Source organism: Lampris incognitus, chromosome 9, assembly GCF_029633865.1.
Source record: "Lampris incognitus isolate fLamInc1 chromosome 9, fLamInc1.hap2, whole genome shotgun sequence".
Classification (NCBI taxonomy): Eukaryota; Metazoa; Chordata; class Actinopteri; order Lampriformes; family Lampridae; genus Lampris; species Lampris incognitus.
The window spans coordinates 16,436,191-16,457,990 of NC_079219.1; the positions used below are offsets into that span (position 1 = coordinate 16,436,191).

At 46.3% G+C, this 21,800-nt stretch overlaps 1 pseudogene; it reads left to right on the forward strand.

Annotated features, from left to right (window-relative positions):
- Positions 1-1,376: 1,376 nt before the first annotated feature.
- LOC130118472 (uncharacterized) lies at positions 1,377-20,867 on the forward strand (annotated as a pseudogene).
- The last annotated feature ends 933 nt before the right edge of the window (positions 20,868-21,800 follow it).

The following is a 21,800-nucleotide window of genomic DNA, read 5'->3' on the forward strand; positions in this document are numbered from 1 at the left end:
CCAGCGGCTGATGGACTCTGTGCTGCAGGATATGCCATTCTTGTTTGTGTACTTGGACAACATTGTAGCCAGCACATCCATGGAGCAGCGCCTGGCCCACCTCTGGCAACCCATCGCTCACTGCCCTGGTTACCCTCAAGACTGACGCATCTGACTATGTTGTAGGAACGGTGTATGAGCAGTGGGTGGGTGGGGCCTGGCAGCCGCTTGCCTTGTTCAGTCGCAAGCTATACGACAATGAAAGGAAGTACAGTACTTTTGACCAGGAGCTCCTGGGGCTGTTCCTCGCCATCTGGCACTTCAGGTTCCTGTTGGAGGGCCGCCGTTTCACTGCACATGTAGACCAGAAGCTGCTCGCGTCAGGCATGGCCAAAGCTGAACCACCGAAGACTGGCCGGTAGCAGTGCCAGCTCTTGGAAATCTCTGAGTTCACCACAGATGTCCAGCATGTGGCCGGGAAACACAACTTCATGCTGACTGTCTCTCCCGGGCTGTGGCGGGTGCTGTACACCCGGGTCTCGACTACTCTGACACGGCTGCGGATCAGGCGGGTGATGCTGACCTGCAGGCTTACCGGTTGGTGGACACTGGACTACAGCTACAGGATGTGGTGTTCGGCGACACTGGCACCACGCTCCTCTGCGACTTCTCCACAGGTCAGGCTAGACCCATGGTTCCCACCAGGGGGTGCCGGAGCGTCTTTGACATAGTGCACGGTCTCTCGCACCCAGGAGAGAAGCCGTCTACGAACTTTGTGGCTGCCAAGTTCATCTTGCTTGGGCTGAAAAAGGACGTGAGGGACTGTGTGAGGTCCTACTTGGCGTGCCAAAGTCCACCGTCACACCAGAGCCCCATTGGCTCCTTTCCTGGTTCCGGAGAGACACTTTGACCACGTCAACGTGGACCTGGTGGGGCCCCTTCCCCCCTCCCGAGGGTTTACCCACCTCCTCAGTATGGTGGACAGAACCACCAGGTGGCCTGGCAGTCCCACTGTCATCGACCCCGTCGGCGGAGGTAGCCCAGGAATTCATTGGATCCTGGGTAGCCCACTTTGGCACTCCTTCTGACCTCTCCTCAGACCGGGGCTCTGAGTTCACATCTGAGCTCTGGACAGCTGTCGCAGAGGGCCTGGGAATACAACTCCACCGCACCACGGCGTGCCACCCACATAGCAACGGGTTATGTGAGTGTTTCCATCACTCCATGAAAAACGTTGTGCAGGCCAGCCTCACTGACGCCAGCTGGGTCGATCGGCTCCCTTGGGTCTTGCTAGGCCTGCGGACCACCCCCAAGGAGGATCTCCGGTCTTCGTTGGCTGAGCTGGTCTATGGCCAGCCGCTACAGATCCCGCCTGGTCCGCCACCCACCAGCGGACCATGCTTCTGGAGGATGCCGACACTTTTGCTCCTGTTCCCATGTCAAGACACAGCCTGCCTTATGCCCATGTTGCTAGGGACCTACTGTCGACTGGGTACGTATTTACTCAACATGATGCACATCGGCCGTCTCTGCAGCCCCCTTACAACGGGCCCTTCCACGTCCTGGAGGTGGGAACCAAATACTTCATAGTGGACATCTGGGGGAAATCAGAGCGCGTCTCGGTGAACCGCCTCAAGCCAGCCCATCTTGACTTGGACAGGCAAGTGGAGCTGGCATTTCCCTCATGACGTGGCCCCTGCCACCACCCCCACCCCTGCCCCGCCTCCCACCACTTCCCCGCCCCCTCCCTGGCTCCTGACTTGGCTACTCATCGCCCCGCTGTCCCTGTTTCCGCCCCCGTTCCTGTTAGGTGGAGCCACTATGGGCGCCCTGTTCTTCCCCCACATTGTTGACTGTTGTCTCATTTTTTTTAATTTTTTTTTGTTAAGGTGAATTCTGGGAAGGGGGAAAGTGTGGTGGCTGCACATAAGAACTTGAGACATTCACCCGTTCAGCGGGCCCTTTAAGAGTTGAGGTTAGACAGGCCTCACGAACGAGAGTTCCGGGGGGTGTGGTTTTTTCGGGGAAACACAGTTAGCTGGTAAACACCCTACATGTCGGTGTGCCCTATGTTTAAGTGGGAGGAATAAAACGACCCGGCAAGGGTCTTTAAAAGAGAAACTGTCTCGTCCCTTCATTCCTGCGCTCCCACAATAGTAATAAAAAATATATACATATATATGTAATCCAGTGATTCAAATAATTCTTTAATTAGATAGTACGAGCCTGTTTCATGCTGTGTGCGATCATCAGCTGTCAATAGAGCTAAATGGCAAAGGGCATATATATATATATATATATATATATATATATATATGTTCTGTCATGGCGTACTGTCACGCCGTGCACATCACGTGCACAATGTCCAATGGGGAAGGGGAAGGTGCCAACATTCGAATACATGTGATTGCTAACCGTCCAGTAAGAGGGGAAGGAGGTTGCATACAAAGTTAATGGCATTTTTCTATTGGCATTATCAATTTATAATTACAAAATAGATGCTTTTATCTGTGTCTGCAACTGCTGGCCAATTCATTCCTGTTATTCAATGTGGACATTTATGGTTTGAAAATGATAAAATACTTTTCAGTTAGACATAGATCGCACATTTTGCTACTGATTGAATGTGCTTTGTTTTTTGAGAGGATTTTCCAGGTGGTTGAATAATTAATGCTTAAAGATGTTACATTCCTTCAGACAGACATATTTGCACATTTGTTCATTATTTGCACATTTGTGTATAGATATTACAGGAGTATACATTCTGTATACTCCCAGGATTTTTAGCTGTTTAGCTTTTATTCCTATTTACTTTTGTTCTTCTTTTCGCTGCACAATTTCGGGGGTTGCCAATAACCATTTCACTGTTCATTGTACTTGTACGTGATGTATATGTGGCAAATAAACCTTTTGATCTTGAATCTTAAATCTTGAATTTCTTCGATCAGCATGGGTCAATTTTTATATTTAGCTGTGTGTGAACAGTATATACTGTGGATATAATTGTTCATATTTGATATGTGATCACTTCGGTAGGTTTACCTGCTCTCATTGTCCCTTTCCCCATCGGTACTCCTTCTCTCTCCCTATTACCCCTCCAGATGGACCTCGTTCCACCTCCGTAGCAGTGTCTCCCATGGGCGAGGTGTCAGAGGGGGGGTCAGTAACATTGACCTGCAGTAGTGATGCTGCTCCTCCCGTACAGAGCTTTGCATGGTTCAGAGGTAGGACGATATCTATTCATTTATCAGTCAAAATGTCAGTATGTACTTATGCTGATCCTTTTTGGACCAATCAAAGACTATAGAAGCTGACCAATGTGCACAGTAAGTCCTCCACACCACAACAGGTCTGCAAACATGGATCTTTATGAATAGACAAGTCTGTGTGTGTGTGTGTGTGTGTGTGTGTGTGTGTGTGTGTGTGTGTGTGTGTGTGTGTGTGTGTGTGATCATCAGAAATATCTGAAATATCATCAAAAACAACTTTAAAGAAGTCAGCAATTAAGAATGTGAAATTACCCAAAGGATGTTGTAATTTTGAAGTATTTTGTAATTTGTTCCATATAAGGTGGGTGCATGGTTCTGGAAAGTGGTCTTTCCAAATCCAGTATGTGCATATGGAACATCGTCTACTGTGCCTGATATCTGGCACAGTAGTTAATGGTTTTAAAAACGAGAATAGATGATATATACTGGGGAAGTTTCAGGAGAAGAGCTTTATAAATTGAAAGTATGGAATTTAATTCTCTTCTTTTTGTGACGGAGGTTCATCCAACTCACTCATGCAGCTCACAGTGACGAGTGCAGAATTTGTCCCCCAGCTGTAAAACAGCGTGCTGGTTTGCGTTTGTGTGTTTTCCAGACATGGAGAGTGGCAGTATCCCTGACAGTTTCAGGCCCCAGTTCCACCTGTCTCGACTCAGACACACGGATAGGGGAGAGTACTTCTGTGTGGCGCGAAATTCACTGGGGACAGACCGGTCCAAACCACTCCAACTCAATGTGACATGTGAGTTTTTCGTCGGTTGGCTGGCGAGAGCGTCACGTGCAAAGTGTTAATGCAGGGTTTGAGGTCAAATTGTCTCAGCGATGAGTTTTAAACCCGGTAGGGGTCACACACCTACTTTGCTTTCTCTGCAACGCTTTTATTTCGTTTAAACATTTTAACAGCACCCTCTTCTTTTGTTGGTGTTCTTTAATTTGTAGAAACCTTTTTTTTTCTAAAGCACTATATAACAAATTTGTGTTGAATTGAACTGAGCTAAATGGCGGCTTCTCCAGATGAAGTTATGCAAGACAGGATGTAACAGAATAAGGCCCAGCTTTTTATGACAGACAAAAAACCATTAGCACACACTGAGAGAATGGTGCAGCCAGCTGTCTGTAATTTCGTGCCGGCTTTGCCAATACCTTTCATTTTAGAAAAAGGGTAATATGTCATCTGGTAAAAGGAATCCAACGATGACATTTTTGTGTGGCAAATGAATAGTAATTTGATGATATATCTACATGACAGTGGACTTAAAGTAGTTCCCCTTTCTCTCTCTCTCTTCCTACACAAGTTTTATCTTTTGCTTTAATTGTCCTTCCGCATGTCTCCTGGCCTGCTCCTGTCAGTCCTCAACGTTCCTGCCTGCGGCGCAGCCCACTGGAGGCTGCCGCACACACATCAGCTGGCTATAGTCGCACACTTTCAGCATGGTGAAAATAAAGCTTTTCAGTGTACTAAATCATACGGCGGGAGTCATTTATACGTACTTTCGCCCAAGTTTGTGCTCCACAGCTGACACTCTCCTAAAATTAACGTGGTTAAGGACAGAAAAAGATCAGTTCTCCTTTCACTTCGTCCTCCGAGATCAGTCTTCAATTCAGACTTCTGCTTGGTAGATCCGGCTTTGAATTTCCCATCTTGAGACCCGGTCTGCAGGAGGTTAGTCCAGGTTAGACAGATTGGCCAAGAGTTGTATTTTAAACTCTGGAATAAATGTGACAAGCTTGTCACAAGGCTTACAAAGGAAGTCATACTTTACACTTTTCATTTCGAAAGCTGGTGTCCTGTTTACCGATTACAAAAACTCTCACGCTGTAAGTGAAACCGTCTTCACCATCAGTGTTGGACATATTGTTTAATTAGTTTTTGTCTTAGGGTGAGACTGTTTAAAATGGTGAAAACCCTCAATTTATTAGCTAATATGTCTGTGCGTGTGTAAAAGCACTGCGATCCTCTCTGTGTGTTGAGCTTTTGTTTACACATGCAAGCAATATGGATAAAATGCAGGTGTATGTCATATTGTATGTCATCGGGGAATCCTTCAGGCCATATATCCAAGCAGCTGCTCTTTCATGAATTTTACTACTTTCTTTTTCCATCTGTCTCTGTCTGTGTCTCTCTCTAGACTCCCCTAAAAACACACGTGTGGTAATAAGTCCTCCAGGTGACATTAGAGAAGGCGTGTTTGTCAACCTGAGCTGTGTCAGCCACGCCAACCCCGCCGTCAACAGGTATGAAACCTTCATCTCACATGTCAACAAGTCAGTCATACGTACAAGAGATGTTGAGTGGGGGGCGTCCGGGCAGCGTGGCGGTCTATTCCGTTGCCTACCAACATGGAGATTGCCGGTTCAAATCCCCGTGTTACCTCCGGCTTGGTCGGGCTTCCCTACAGACACAATTGGCCGTGTCTGCGGGTGGGAAACCGGATGTGGGTATGTGGCCTGGTCGCTGCACTAGCGCCTCCTCTGGTCAGTCGGGGCGCATGTTCAGGGGGGAGGGGTAACTGGGGGGAATAGAGTGATCCTCCCACGCGCTACGTCCCCCTGGCGAAACTCCTCACTGTCAGGGGAAAGGAAGTGGCTGGTGACTCCTCATGTATCACAGGAGACATGATAGTCTGCACCCCTCCCCAGATCGGCAGAGGGGGTGGAGCAGCAACCGGCACAGCTCGGAAAAGTGGTGTAATTGGCCAAGTACAATTGGGGAGAAAAAGGGGGAGAAAAAAAAAGAAAACAAAATAGATGTTGAATGAAGCCTTCAACCTGATTGTAAATAGCGTCAATATTTCATCATTATTGCTATCATTGTTATGTTTATCTTCATTCTTGCCATGATTTTCATATCAGTCGCAATAAACTGTTCAAATCTGCCTCTTTGTCTGTCCATATGTCTCTCCGCCCAGCTTCATTTGTTCATTTCGACTTTGTATGTTAACTATATTCTCATATGCGGCCAATCATTTCCATCGGCTTTGTCATCCTCCTTCAGGTACGCATGGTATCACGTGCTAGGTGACCAGGTGTGGTCCAAGGGAGCTTCACCACGCCTTTCTTTTCAGTCGGTGCGTGCTCACCATGCCGGGCAGTACTACTGTACCACATGGAATCAACTGGGACACCAAACCTCCCCTATCACCACACTCAGTGTGTTGTGTAAGTAGAAAACACGGTGTGTATCTCCGTACAGTGTGGGGGTGTGATTCAACTTGTGTGACGTGAATTCCCAGGGTTGGGAATGAAATTGGTTATTTTGACTGAATGGGATTTTCTGTAGAGTAAAAAGGAAAAAAAAGTATTACAAATCAAAAATAGACATGAATAATTTTAGGGTTAGGGTTGCCCAAGCTGTTTGAAATAAATGTACATTTTAAAGTTCGCTGAGGCCATGTTGTCTGACACTGTCTTAGTCTTTGGTGGGGTGTCCGGGATGATATCCTGTATTGTGTTGTGTTAGAATATGAACGGTTTTGCCTTGGTTTGTGGGACAGTTCCTACAGTGCTTAGCCCCTTTGTCTATTTACATACCTCTTCTCCTCTCCTTTCCTGTCTTGTCCTCTCCTTTCTTCTCCTTTCTTCTGGTCTCCTCTACTCTGCTCCTCCACTGTCCAATCAATTCCCTGTACCTCAGTCGACATCAATACTTCTGCGGTACCCCCTCTTCTGCCCTCATCTGTCTTTCCATCCACCTATCTTCTAACACCGTCTTTGTTTACCTGCCCCTCTTCTGTCTCTCCTCTCTCCCCCGTTTCTGTCCTGCAGAGACTAACCTGTCTCGACTGATATCTCTAGCATCTCTAGCTCTCCTCTTGTCCTAGCCACTTCTCTTCTTTTTCTTCGCTGAACAAATGCCCTTTTATCTCTTCTTTCATCTCTACGTACCTTCCTCTCTCTTTTCTGTCTCTCTTTCTATCTCTGTGCAATTGCCTCGATGTATCTGCTCGTATCTCATCGGCCTCCTTGGCTGCCTCTGTGTCTACTTGATCAGATCAGCACCCTCCTCTCTCACCCCCCCTCGCCCTTTCCTCTCCATTTTCCCTTCACCCCTGACTTGCCTTATGTCCCATCTGCATCCATTTCTCTTTCTGCCTACCTCCACACTCTTCCTTTGTGTTTGACTTTATTTTAATGATTTTGTTTATCTGTAATGCTGCCCATTTTAGCGCTTTCTGCAGTATTACTTTTTCTGTTTTCTGAAATATAGGGAACTTCACAGTGTACATTAGTATTATTATTATCATTATTATTGTTGTTGTTGTTTTTATTATTATTATTTGTATCACTGGATACAACCCTTCCTCATGAGTGTCCGGGTGGCATGGCGGGCTATTCTGTTGCCTACCAACACGGGGCTCGCCTGTTTGAATCCCCGTGTTACCTCCGGCTTGGTTGGCTGTCCCTACAGACACAATTGGCCGTGTCTGCGGGTGGGAAGCCGGATGTGGGTATGTGTCCTAGTTGCTGCACAATCACCTCTTCTAGTTGGTCGGGGCGCCTGTTCAGGGGGGAGGGGGAACTGGAGAGAATAGCATGATCCTCCCACGCACTACGCCCCCCTGGTGAAACTCCTCACTGTCAGGTGAAAAGAAGCGGCTGGCGACTCCACATGTATTGGAGGAGGCATGTGGTAATCTGCAGCCCTCCCCGGATCGGCAGAGGGGGTGGAGCAGTGACCAGGACAGCTTGGAAGAGTAGCGTAATTGGCCGAATACAATTGGGGAGGAAATGGGGGGGGGGGTCCAAAATAAATAAATAACCCTTCCTTATAGGCAGAACTCCGCTATGCCTCCTCTCCTTTATCATTTCTTTTCTCTTCACTAAATTTAGATGATCTTGATTATGAATTAATGGAAACATAATTATATAATAATCTGCCTCTCCAGACCCTCCAAAGAACACATCAGTTCTGGCTCGTCCTTCCAGTGTGGTGGATGCAGGCCGACCTTTGACCTTGACCTGCAGCAGTCAGGCCAACCCTGCGGTAGACAACTTCACATGGCATCGACTTGCATTGGATGGTGGCTCAGCACAAGGTTAGCAATACTTAATTCACAATAACTAGCTCTTCATTTATCAAGGTTAGCATCGCAAAACAGTGTACACCTGTACATAGTGTAGACAGATAGAATTGATGTATGTGGGCATCCGGGTAGCATAGCGGTCTATTCCGTTGCCTACCAGCACAGGGATCACCGGTTTGAATCCCCGTGTTACCTCCGGCTTTTTTGGGTGCCCCTGCAAACACAATTGGCTCTGTGCATAACTGTAGTCCACTGACTTCGGGTTTCTACTGCGGCGGTCATACCAGTTTCCCGTTTGTTGGCGTGTGCTATTGACAATGGCATATTTTTTGCAATGCCTGCAAGAGTTACCATGGGTAAATGTCAACGACATGCACAGAATTGTCGACAAACTTTCACCTGCAACTATCAGCAAACGGGTGAAAAGTTTCAAGTTGTACATATCAAGTTACGTCCACAATTATGTGGATGAGCGGATGGACGGACGGACGGACGGAATTGTGGATGTAACTTGATAGGAACAACTTGAAAATTTTCACCCGTTTGCAGGTAGGTGCAGATAAAAGTTTGTTGACAATTCTGTGCATGTCATTGACATTTATCCATGGTAAATTTGCAGGCATCGTGAAAAATATACCATAGTCAATAGCACACGCCAACAAACAGGAAACTGGTATGACTGCTGCAGTAGAAACCCGAAGTCAGCGGACTACAGTTAGGCACAGAGTCAACTGGCCATGTCTGCGGGTGGGAAGCCGGATGTGGGTATGTGTCCTGGTCGCTGCACTAGTGCCTTCTCTGGTCGGTCAGGGCACTTGTTCAGGGGGGAGGGGGAACTGGGGGGAATAGCGTGGTCCTCTCATGTGCTACATCCCCCTGGTGAAACTCCTCACTGTCAGGTGAAAAGAAGCAGCTGGTGACTGCACATGTATCGGAGGAAGCATGTGGTAGTCTGCGGCCCTCCCCAGTTCGGCAGAGGGGGTGGAGCAGTGACTGGGACGGCCAGGTACAATTGGGGGGGGGATTGATTTGTGTAGATAACACCATGTGCATCATTGACTTCTTGCAATACAAGATAGTGTGGCCCAGATTAGAAGTTAATTTTACTGTAACTTCAATGGCAGCAGTAACTGCATATAGACAGTGAGTGGCATGCACATGTCTAGCTATCTATATGTGTCAATCCATAAAAATTAGAGATTATTTGATTGTTCTCCCTTTTTGTGTTTCAGTGTGGGTTACCAAGTCAGGTCCCATTTACACTTTCTCTGAGGTTGGCCCTGGAGAGAGTGGGAAGTACTACTGTGAGGCCAGAAACCGCATTGGAGCCCACAGCTCTCCTGTCCTCACTGTGCGGGTCAGAGGTACGGATGGATGGATGGGTGGATGAATGAAAGGAACTGTTTGTCCACAGTATCTGTCTTCTATTCTAATCTCTGAGTTGTCCCTCAAGTGTATCAGAAAATGTAATCCATTGTGCCTTGGTAATTGCCTTCAAAGGCCAGGAAGGAGTGGGTCTTCATTGTGCCATAGTATAATGAAGTAACTTTTTAGAAAAAAGGTGGGGTTCTCATGAATACCTTCATTAATTGTGGTCATTTCATGTGCGGTTGATGTTTTCTGCTGCACACTTAGAAGAAATACAGTCCTTGACAGAATGACCACTGTTGTTTCCCTGGACACCTTTGCACTAAGCACATTGTTTCGTTACAATTTTTACCTTCTATGACATAAAGGAAGACATGATGACATGCTGTTACTGACCTTAGTAATACACATATACTTTCCCTAACCCCTTTTTCCATTATAGGTTTCTCAACCCTGAAGCGCCACCATTCTTTTGTTTCATTCAACACAAATGAAACAAAAACATGAATATGCACTTGTATTTCTATGAACCAGTGTAATAAACATAGAGGGGGACCCCCGGCAAAATATTCACATATGATTGAATCATTCCCCCTCTAATATGATGGTTGATGATTGTATTTATGGACTATTGGTCAAAACAGTTGGTACTTTCAGTTATTGTTACTTCGTCTATCATGATTTGAATAGGCTGTATGTAAAATTTGGGAAAAACAATAGACCGGCTTGTTAATGAGGCATTATGAGTGTCTTCGTAGCAGGGAATGAGTTTTGAGAACCTTGAAATTTTTATGGGGAAGGATCCCTAGACCTTTTAGTTTTCAATAGGCTCTGAGATAAAACCAGTTGAGGTATTTTACCATGGGTCTTGTGTATTTGAAATTGTAAGTGTTGAAACCAACCCCCTCCCCTCTATCCCAACATGAGGGACCGCATCTGGTCTTTGTCGTTAATTGTCTCATGGCTTTTGACTGTTTTCCTGCGATTCATGGTGAGTCATGAAGAGTGCGCTCGCTACAAGAGGAGAGTAGGAGGTGATGATGTGTTGCGGAAAATTGCTCTTAGGTCTAGACAGCTGATGAACTGGAGTTAGATTTGGAAAGTGAAATTGGAAACACAAGACCCGAGTCCAGACGTCTGAAAGATGATGCATGAACGGCTCTACCAATGACTGCTAATTTTGCCCTCTGTGTGTGACTCTCCCTGACCATTTTTTTCCATATCTACTCTTTCTCCCCTCTTCTCCTTTTCTCTCTCTCCCCCTATCCCATATTCTCATTTTCCAATTTAATGTCCATTTCTGCTAAATATACCTCTCCTCCTTTCGTCATCTAATTTATTTCATTCAATCCCTCTGACCACATTTTTCACCCTTTCACTCTACTTCCTGTTCTCATTTATGATTGACAGGTCGCCTGAAGGTCATAGCCTTGGCGTCAGCAGTGGGTGTGTCTGCTGGACTAATCACTCTTACCGTGGCCATCATGATAAGGTGACAGGAAGGACACAGCTTGTGTAGTATGGCACTCTCCCCCACTGACACCGTACTGTATATTAACCAATATTAGAAATCAGCAGGATGTCCTGAGACGTGGCCTCAGTTGACAATAATTTATTAGTTAATTTCAGCATAAAAGCCTTCATCAGAGGGCGTCTATGCCAAAATGCATAAGCCTGACAAACTAATGAATTATGGTACACTAAGGCCACGTCTTAACTCTCTTTCGCAATGTTTTTTGGAGTGCTACTATCTTGATTCTTATACAATTAAATGTGGAAAAACATGAAAAATAAAGTTGTGGTGGTGAGATGCACCGGTAGCCGACTATTTGTGCAGCAAGTCTCATAGTTTGAGCAAGACATGGTGTGCATGTGAGTTTTGTCTTCATTGTATTTGCCAAAATAGGAGGTAAAGGCACAGCGTTATCTTAATACCAATGACAGCCTCAGGATGAATCATTGGGACTTATTTTGTGGGACCTTGTAAATGTTGAGTCCTTGTAAAAGTAATATTTTTCTCTGTGTCTGCTGTTTCTCCACAGTAAGAATATGCATAAAGTAGACATGGAGTCAGCAGATGATTCAAATAAGGTGCTCACTCACTTTCATTATATGGCACCATTGCTCTGTTATCTCTGTTGTTATTATCTCTGTCACATGTGGGGTTTTTCTACATTTCACTAGATAGTATTTATTTACTTTGGGTGCAATTTAAAAACGGATGATAAATGTTTGGCACTAAAATTATTAAGGATCACACAATAAAGCCATGCTTATGTCAGTGTTCACCAAGCTGCTCTGTCTTTCTCCTGTCTGTGAAGAACTGTTCTTAACAATCTCACCATCTCTGTTTCCTGACTCTTGTGTGGGGGGGGGGGGTGAGGGTGTGTGTGTGTCCTCACTGTCTGTGTATGCATGACCCCAGCGTCCATCAGTGACAGCTGACACCTTCTTCTATGAGTCAGCCCAGCAACTCTTCCCTATGAGAACAGGCAGGATGTCTGACATACCGGTAGGGACCAAGATACAACCTAATGCTGCACACACACACACACACACACACACACACACACACACACACACACACACACATGCTTACACATACTCTCCAAACAATGACAACTTGCATGCTAAATCCCATCTTATCTTACCACTAAACACTGGTCACTGGTACATTACATTACATTACAGTTATTTAGCCGATGCTTTTATCCAAAGCGACTTACAATAAGTGCATTTAACATAGGAAATCAGGAGAACTACTAGTCATCAGAGGTCATAAGTGCATCTAAACAAGCAACTAAGAGCAAATTCAGTGTTAAAGTAAAAGCGCAAGAAAGAGTTTTTTTTTTTAAATGAGTGAATACAATAAGTGCTAAGAGCAAGTAACAGGGTAGCAGTTCTTGAAGAGGTGAGTTTTCAACCTGCGCTGAAAGATGGGCAGCGACTCTGCTGTCCTGACATCAGTGGGGAGTTCATTCCACCACTGTGGAGCCAGGACCGAAAAGAGCTGTGACCGGGTCAATCGGCAGCAGGGGCCTCTGAGTGACGGGGCAATCAGGCATCCTGAGGCAGCAGAGTGAAGTGGTTGGGCGGGGGTGTAGGGCTTGACCATGGCCTGAAGGTAGGAAGGAGCTGTTCCTTTCACTGCCCTGTAGGCTAGCACCAGAGTCTTAAACTGGATGTGAGCAGCTACTGGGAGCCAGTGTAGGGACATGAGAAGGGGAGTTGTGTGGGAGAACTTATGGCAGTTGAACACCAGATGAGCTGCAGCTTTCTGAACAAGCGCCAGAGGTCTGATGGCCAACGCTGGGGCACCAACAAGGAGGGAGTTGCCGTAGTCCAGCCAGGAGATGACCAGAGCCTGAATGAGCACCTGTGGCATCTCATGTGCGGTACCATTATTACACAATATATGTCACTAATTGCATCAGCCTGATTTGCAGAATTGAGATTGCATTCAGGATTAGGAACAATTATATAAGAGGGACGGCTCAAGTTGGATGGTTTAAAGACAAAGCAAGAGAGGCAAGATTGAGATGGCATGGACATGTGTGGAGGAGAAATGCTGGGTATATTGGGAGAAGGATGCTGAATATGGAGCTGCAAGGGAAGAGGAAAAGAAGAAGGCCAAAGAGGAGGTTTATGGATGTGGTGAGGGAGGACATGCAGGTGGCTGGTGTGACAGAGGAAGATGCAAAGGACAGGAAGAGATGGAAACGGATGATCCGCTGTGGTGACCCCTAACGGGAGCAGCCGAAAGTAGTAGTAGTAGTAGAGATTGCATGTATGCATGTGTGTGTAGTAGTAGTAGTAGAGATTGCATGCGTTGCAATCATGTGTGTGTGGTCTGTGCATGTTTTTGTGTTGTGGATTTGGAAGTATAGGAGGAGCCAGAGGAGGCGAGCGAGAACTCCCACCCTGCCATCGTTCCTCTGAAGGATGCCCCGCCAATCACAGAATCCGAAAGCCTAAGCCCCGGGCCCAACTATATAACTGTTCACTACTCCAGGGTGCCCAGGTACACTCCATCATGTGTTGTCTGCCTCTCTCTTTTTCACATGCTCTTCCCTTATCCCTGTGTTTATTCTCTCCTTACTTCACCACCTGACCTCTGACTCTGATTCTCTGTCTGTTTCTGTGTCTGCCTGAACATCTGTTACCTGGATATTAACCACAGCAGCACTGACACATTTCATGTTTCACATGTCATTAATTTCAACATCTTCCTCAGTACACTCAGCCCATCTCTGCCCTCTGAAGTGCTTATTTTCACTATTCCTCTCATTGTCTTCCTGTATTTGCTTCTTTCCCTCTCTCCTTTCATTCCCTCAGCTGCTATTTCTCGTTTTTTTTTCACTCCTTGTTTTCAATTGTTGCTTTTCCTCTTCCCTTACAGGTTCTTGTTAGATGATACTACCTCCACATCTCGTGTCAATCTCTAGCCTCTCCGCTTGCATAACAGTTAAACTTTAACGGTCTGTGAGGCAATTTGGAGGAAAAAATAAGAAAAAAATTGAATTGGCAAATTCAGCTGTCCCTTTATGGAATAACTCAAAGCAAGTGTATTTATTTGCGAGACATTGTGTAAGCGTGTGTATGCGTGCGTGTGCTTGCGTACGTGTGTACGTGCGCGCGTGAGCAAGAGAGAGAGTAATTTACATGTATGTTGTTAATGTGGGGATGATAGTGTGGATCAGGTGCAGGTCACCAAACTGCCTCTGGGTGGCGACAAAACCTCCAAGGAGTCCTCTAAAGTAGCTTACACTGTGATGCCCAAAGCTGGCCGCCAGTAAAAGAAGGAAGGGAAGTTGCCACAGAACACTTTGTTACTGGTAAAAATATGTTTACCTATCTAAAAAAAAAAAGTCGTTAGGCTGGTACTATTTTATTGAAAAGATACCTGCTTTTTTTGCATAGAGCTTTTTTATAATGAGCTTGGGGCTTACTGGACCCAGTAAAAACATACAGCATGCTAAAAAAAAAAATGGATGGATCACATTTCTGAGAAAATTTAAGTTTTGCACTCTGTCAGTGAAATAACTAATTTCTGTTAATCTATCAATATTATGTTATGTTCTAATTATTTTATTCTATCTTCTCACCTCTCTCTTCTATCTCTATCCTGCTAGGTCCACATCTATCTCAGCTGCTGTTACAAACTGAGAACCTTTCACTTTGTTCACATAATTTGCCCAAACCCAAGTTAGGACTGTGGACTGGAACTGTTCAGGTTTTTGACTGAACTGGATCGGACAGGCTCATGAGAGACGCTCCATGCCTTATCTGACTGAGATAAACACTTTGCAGGAAACTTATGGCATCACTGACAAGTGAAGATCCTAATATATTACATATATTATTCTCTCTTTTCTTTGTCACGTCATCACTATCTGCTGTGCAGTAAAAGCTAGAATGCTTTAGAAAAGTATTGAGAATTAAGAAAATGGAAAAATAACATTCACTTTTCCGACCTTTTCGCTTGTATTCATACTGTACCGTGAGAGTGGACATGTATAGAGGTATTTACTCAGAAAGACAGGATAATCTATCTGCTTCTACGCAGGTCCTCGCTGACGGATGGTTAATGACATTAATAAGTAGATTTATATATAATAGAAATAGTTGCCACAATGGTAGCCTTTCTAGACATCACACATCATGCATCTATCTTGCATTAGCAGTGGAGGCGCTACTGAAGTCCATTACTTTTACATGTTTTGTAGAGTACACTTAGAAAAATGGGTGTCGTGTAATACAGAACTTTTATCTTTTGTCTTCTGAGGCGCGCCACCGTGCAGCAACAGATGTCAGAAAGCTTGCATCTGCTATGGCTATATCTACTATATGTCTGTGTCATCTGAATTACAACATACTGTATCAAACTATAAAATCTGCTGTACTCTGATAACTAACTGGCTCGCTTTAAATACTCTGATCAACCTTTTTTCTATGACTTAGCTCAGAAAAAATAAAAGTTAGCATTAACAACAGTTTGGAAATCAAAGTAAAATAACAAATGTAAGAAAAGGGGAATTTTGCAGGACACCATCGATAGACACTAGGGTAGCAGCAAGCCAGTGTTTAGATAAAAGGGTTTGTATGTTATCTGCATGTCATCCTAAGATGGGTGGAAGACACAACTTTACCTTCATTTAAACGAGCAGAAAATCAGTGATGATTTTCCCATGGTAGGGCTAAATAGGAAAACTAGCCCTCATTCGGTTTCTTCATGTTCAGACTACCTTGAGAGCTGCATATCTGTTAAAAGAGATCCATCAAATATGTCCTGTTTTAACTGCATGTGCCATGTGATTAAAAATAGCTTGAAGTGTATTTTGATGTGCTTGAGATGAAAGTAGAGACATGCAGTAAACAGCTTATTAGCTACATTTGAGCATTTGGATGGTCTTATTTTAAAATGTTTTTACATGGCGACAAATAAAGAGTCATTATCAAAAAAAGAGCCAATTATTTTTCTTAATGTTCTTCTTTTATGTCACGATATATCTGACTTTTTTTTCTCCCTTTTTCTCCCCAGTTGTAGCCAGCCAATTATCCCACTCTTCCGAGCTGTCCCAAGCTGCTGCTCCACCCCCCCCACCCCCACCGATCCAGGGAGGGCTGCAGACTACCACATGTCTCCTCTGATACATGTGGAGTCGCCAGCCGCTTCTTTTCACCTGACAGCGAGGAGTTTTGCCAGGAAGAGGTAGCGCATGGGAGAATCACGCTATTCCCCCCAGTTCCCCCCCCCCGAACAGGTGCCCCGACTGACCAGAGGAGGCACCAGTGCAGTGACCAGGACACATTCCCACATCCAGCTGCCCACCCACAGACACGGCCAATTGTGTCTGTAGGGACACCCAATTAAGCCAGAGGTAACACGGGAATTTGATCCAGTTATCCCCATGCTACTCGGATGCCCCATCTCTCTGGACTATCTAGCTAAAAAGCGATCTTCATCCTCCTAGTTTCTCCTTTTCCCCCGGTTTCCTTCATTATCCTGGTCTTTCTCTCTTCCTCCTGTGGCACCCTCAGTTTTAAACCACCATTTGAATTGTTAACTTACATTTGTAATCTTTGACGCTCATCCTCAGCACATAGATATATGAGTTGAGACTGGATAGCATAGCGGTCTATTCCATTGCCTACCAACACAAGGGTCGCTGGTTCGAATCCCCGTGTTACCTCCAGCTTGGTCGGGCATCCCTACAGATACAATTGGCCGTGTCTGCGGGTGGGAAGCCGGATGTGGGTGTGTGTCCTGGTCACTGCACAAGCGCCTCCTCTGGTCGGTCGGGGTTCCTGTTTCGAGGGGAAGGGGAACTGGGGGGAATAGCGTGATCCTCCCTTGCGCTACTTCCTCCTGGCGAAACTCCATGCTGTCAGGTGAAAAGAAGTGGTGAGTGACTCCACATGTATCGGAGAACACATGTGGTAGTCTGCCGCCCTCCCCGGATCAGCAGAGGGGGGAAGCAGCAACCGGGATGGCTCGCAAAATAGGGTGATTGGCCATGTACATTTGGGGAGGAAAAAGAAGGGAAAAAAGCCACAAAAAAAAATGTGATGATTTTGGATGATGATTGCTCTGGGTGAAGAGGGATGACATGTGCGTAATGCGCTACGTGGACACAAGTCGGGGTTTGATCACCCCCGGCTGGGTCGCTCGGGCAAAGGTGTCTGATGTTAAGACCCAAAACACCTGATGACCCGGATTCATTATTGACAATGTGTCCAGGTTGCACCACATGGTGTATCAAAGAACTAACTAAGTATTGAGGTGCAATTATTGACTTCCAGGAAAAGGCTGGATGACAACCACGAATAGTGTGGTGACAACTGGAGAGACAGTGGATAGCTCAGAGAAATGGCAACTGGGGCATGGAAGGTTAACACCCCAAGCTGCAGCTCTCCAAATGGAGCACCCACAAATATGCTACAAAGAGCCTTTCAGATAAATACCCCCAGGGATGCCCGAGGGGGGGGTGAACGCATCAAATGGACAGATATACTGGTATTGACCCAAGGTAATGAGCAAATGACTATGAGTGCAGTCTGCAGATACAGCAAGGTCTGCAAAAACCCAAGAGGTCTAAAGATCCACCAGACCAAGAGGGGCTGCTTGAGGAAGGAGCAAGTTGTGCAGTGTACAGTGCAAGTACCTGATACAGCACCTGGTGAGATGGAGGAGGGGCTAGTCCGGGAGACACTCCACAGTGCCCAGAACCTCCGAGCAACACCCCAAAGCAGACCATCAGAACATTGTCAGGTTTTATGGACTGCTGCCAACAGTCAGCGTGGCGCCAGTTCGATGAAGATGTGGATGCAGCCCTTGAAGCAACAGCCAAGGGTGGTGCAGACCAGAGACTCCAGACAATGAGCACCTTAATAATGAACATCGCTTTGGAGAGGTTTGGTGTCAAGGAACAATGGGCCACTAAGACTACAGCAAATCCAAACCGATGGGAAGTTAAGATGAGAAGTATGTAGGAGTGATGCAGGATATGTATGAGGGTGGTGTGACAGTGGTAAGGTGTGCAGTTGGAATGACAGATGGGTTCAAGGTGGAGGTGGGATTACATCAAGGATCGGCCACTAAGACTACAGCAAATCCAAACCGATGGGAAGTTAAGATCGCCCAACTTAGACAAGAGCTGAGGACACTCAAGAGCCAGTACAGGAAGACAAGTGAAGAAAAGAAGGCAGCCTTGTCAGAACTTCGAGGCATGGTAAGGGGAAGGCTAATCACCCTTAAGCATGCTGAGTGGCACAGGAAGAAAGGCAAGGAAAAGGCCTGCAAGCAGAGTGCCTTTGTTGCAAATTCATTTGGATTCAACAGGAAGCTGGGGCAGAAACGCAGTGGTCACCTGTCATGCTCTTAGGAAGAGATCAACTGCCACATTAGCAACACCTACAGTGACAGCATGAGGGAGCAAGACCTTGGCCACTGCACAGCCCTTATATCCCCACCAGAACCCAGCACCCTGTTCAACATCAACGAACCTACAATGAAAGAGATCAAGGAGGCCATCAATTCGGCCAAAACATCTTCAGCTCCAGGTCCAAGTGGAGTGTTGTACAAGGTCTTCAGAAGGTGCCCCACGCTTCTGGAATGCCTTTGGAATATCTACAGGGTGATCTGGAGGAGGGGAAAGTTGCCACAGCAGTGGAGATAGGCAGAAGGTGTGTGGATTCCTAAGGAGGAGAACGCAAGCAACATTGAGCAATTTAGGATTATCTTGCTCCTCAGTGTGAAATGTAAGATCTTCAAGATTGTTGCCAATCACCTCACAGGATTTCTCTTGAAGATCTCCTACATAGACACCTCAGTGCAGAGGGGATGAGTCCCTGGTGTTCCAGGATGCATATAGCACATGGGTGTGGTAACCCAACTGATCAGAGAGGCGCGAGAAAGCAGGGGAGACCTGACAGTGCTGTGGCTGGACCTTGCTAATGCCTACGGATTGATCCACACAAGCTGGTAGAATTGGCCCTGATCAGACAACACGTCCCATTGGCTAGAAAAGGGTATCATCACTGGCTGCCCAATTTCTGTGTCCCTGCTTGCGCTGGTCATGAATATGCTTGTGAAGTCTGCAGAAGTGAAGTGCAGAGGTCCCTGGTCCAAATCTGGCACCTGACAACCCCCGATCAGAGCATTCATGGATGACCTAACGGTAACAACTACATTAATGCCCGGTGGCTCCTTCAAGGACTTGAACAGCTCATTACATGGGCAAAAGTTAACTTCAAGCCCACAAAATCCAGGTTTCTTGTTCTCAGGAAAGGAAGAGTAACTGACCAGCTTTTCTTTGGGAGACACCCAAATTCCACCTGTGACTGAAAAGCCAGTCAAGAACCCGGGTAAGATCTTCACCAGCAATCTGAAGGACACAGTTTTGTGCCAGGCAACCAGTGATGACCCCAATACTTGGCTGTCCACAGTGGACAAGTCAGGGCTTCCTGGAAAATTCAAGGCCTGGATATATCAACATGGAATCCTGCCTGCACTCCTCAGGCCACTGCTAATCTCTGAAGTCCCAACCACCATCGTGGAGAGCTTTGAAAGGAAGATCAGCTCATTCCTGGGCAGGTGGGTGGGCCTGCTGCAGAGCCTAAGTAGCATTGCTCTTTACGGGCATAACACCAAGCTACAGCTTCCTCTCAGCAGTCTGGCAGAGGAGTTCAGGGTCACCAAAGCCAGAGAAGTCCTGCTCTACCGAGATTCCACTGACACCAGGGTTTCCTCTGTGGGTTTCGAGGTCAGAACAGGAAGGAAGTGGCACGCACAGGATGCATTTGAGCAGGCAGAGGCAAGGTTGTGGCACAGCATCTTGATGGGTACTTTGGCAACTGGTCGGGCCAGGCTTGGGAACAACTGAAGACCTTGCTACAGTAAAGCCTGAGGAAAGGGGAGATGAAAGCTGATCCAGGAGGAGGTACGCGCAGAGGTGGAGGAAGCTCACTACAGCAGAATGGTGGGTATGTGCAAGCAGGGGGCTGCAACCAAATGGGAGCATACAATCGACCGAAAGATCGCCTAAGCAGAACTCTGGAAGACGTAATCGCACCAATTCAAGTTTTTGGTCAAGTCAGTGTAAGATGTCCTCTCGAGCCCTTCCAACCTGTTCAGCTGGGGCCTGGCAGACTCACCTGCTTGCCAATTCTGCCAGAAAAGGGGCTCCTTGGACCACATCCTGAGCTGCTGTTCAAAGGCCTTGGGAGAGGGGCAGTATCGTTGCCGCCATGACCAAGTTCTTCAGACAGTAGCAGACATCTTCTGCACTGGGATCAGCTACAGCAAGCAGCAACACCCAACAAAATGCACCATCGCCTTTGTTTGAGCAAGAGAGAAGCCCCAGCCAAAGACCCAGGGTGGGCTGCTCGCAACTGCAAGGAACTGGCAGCTCCTGGTCGACCTAGGGAGACAACTGAGGTTCCCAGACACCACCACAGCTACCACACTCGGGCCAGAAATGGTCCTGATGTCCATGGCAACCAAGCAAGTGGTTTTGCTAGAGCTAATTGTCCCCTGGGAAGTTCGGATGGAGGAGGCGCAAGAAAGGAAGTGAACCAGGTATGCAGATCTGGTAGCTGAGCATCGGAGGAATGTGTGGAAGTGGAAGTTGAAGTTGAAGTGGGCTGCAGGGGCTTTGTAGGCCAGTCTCTACACCAGGTCCTGGGACTTTTGGGGATTTGTGGGCTGCAAAGAAAAAGCCATTAGAATCATCTTGGAAGCCGCTGAAAAGACTTCCGATTGGCTCTGGGTGCAGGGGGGTAATGTGTGGCGTAATGCGCTACCTGGATACAAGTCGGGGCTTGATCCCCCCTGGCTGGGCCGCTCAGGCGAGGGTGTCTGATATTAAGACCCGAAACACCTGATGACCCCAGGTTCATTACTGATGTGTCCAGGTTTGCACCACATGGTGTATAAAAGAACCAAGCTTGATTTTCTTATTCTTTGAAGCAATGTGATGTCCTATTCTTGCCCAAGTTTTTTCTTCAGCAAATGTCTTGAAGATTAAAACTGCAAAATCGCAGCTTTAGTTGAAGTTGTCTTGAGAAAAAGGCTGTTTACAATCCCTCTACCTCCTGGTCAATCATAGATTTAGAAGACAACGCCTCAGTCTGCTTCATTCTGTGAAAATCCTTGGGCCCATTCAGAAAAAGAGATGCAAATTTGCAACCTCTGGAGACAGAAAATTTGCGTTGACCTTTCCCTTTTTCTATGGTAGCACATTTTCAATTACAGTAGGCAACACTGGGCATATTGGCAAAGCATCTGTGATGATCTGTGACTGAATAACTTTTGCTTTCTGTTAGAAGCCAACAGCCTTCATTATTAAAGCTTTTCTGTTTCATGGTAATATTTGCTATGGTCATCGAAGCAGTGGATTGCATGCTGAACACCTTCAAAGCTCCATCAGCACCAGGGGTGATTTTTTTGAATAGAGAGGTTTCTAAAGCATTAATGTGTAGGCGGTCTAAGCTACACTAGCCTACAGGAGGAGGGCCAAAAACATAATAAAAGACATTATACACCCAAGACACCATCTGCTTCAGCTACTCCCATCAGGTAAGTGCTTCAGATCAATTCACACATGCACAGATAAACTGAAAAACAGCTTCTTTCCAAAAGCTGTGGCACTATTGAACT